Here is a 490-nt window from a genome sequence, read left to right as displayed (position 1 = left end):
AATGTGTAAATATGTGAATCATACATGGAGAAATACAGAGCGCAAAATACAGCGAAATTTACAAGAGAAATAATACGAGAGAAATAATAGTCTTACAAAGTCGATATGAATTTTGCAGCAGTTGAACAAAACGAATGAAGCGAGGGGGATGAACGGATAAAAGAGGGTAACACATTATAGAATTTAGTGGCAGTATAAGAAAAAGCAGCCTTAAATTTGGATGTACGATGCCTGGGAAAGGATAAGGAATCATGACAACGAGTGACAGGAGTATTTTCAGCATGGAGAGCAGAATTTAAATTCAAAAGACTGCGGAGGTATCGAGGAATGCCTGAGCGCAAAAGATGAAATACAAGACAGCACAAGTGGAGGACAAAACGCTGATGAACTTTTAGCCAGCCGGAACACAAAAAACTAGGGGATATATGATCGTATTTACGAACGTTGTACGAGAAACGAAGGCATGAATTCTGTATACGCTGAATCCGGG

At 39.2% G+C, this 490-nt stretch overlaps 1 protein-coding gene across 1 annotated transcript in view; it reads left to right on the top strand.

The window, feature by feature from the left end:
• LOC108758539 (zinc finger protein 239-like) overlaps positions 1 to 490 on the top strand; it is a 10,860-nt gene that overhangs the window by 7,293 nt on the left and 3,077 nt on the right.

This window comes from Trachymyrmex cornetzi, unplaced genomic scaffold (assembly GCF_001594075.2).
Source record: "Trachymyrmex cornetzi isolate Tcor2-1 unplaced genomic scaffold, Tcor1.1 scaffold159, whole genome shotgun sequence".
In the NCBI taxonomy this organism is placed as follows: domain Eukaryota; kingdom Metazoa; phylum Arthropoda; class Insecta; order Hymenoptera; family Formicidae; genus Trachymyrmex; species Trachymyrmex cornetzi.
Note: the sequence above shows the minus strand (reverse complement) of the source record. Positions and strands in the feature narration are given on the sequence as shown.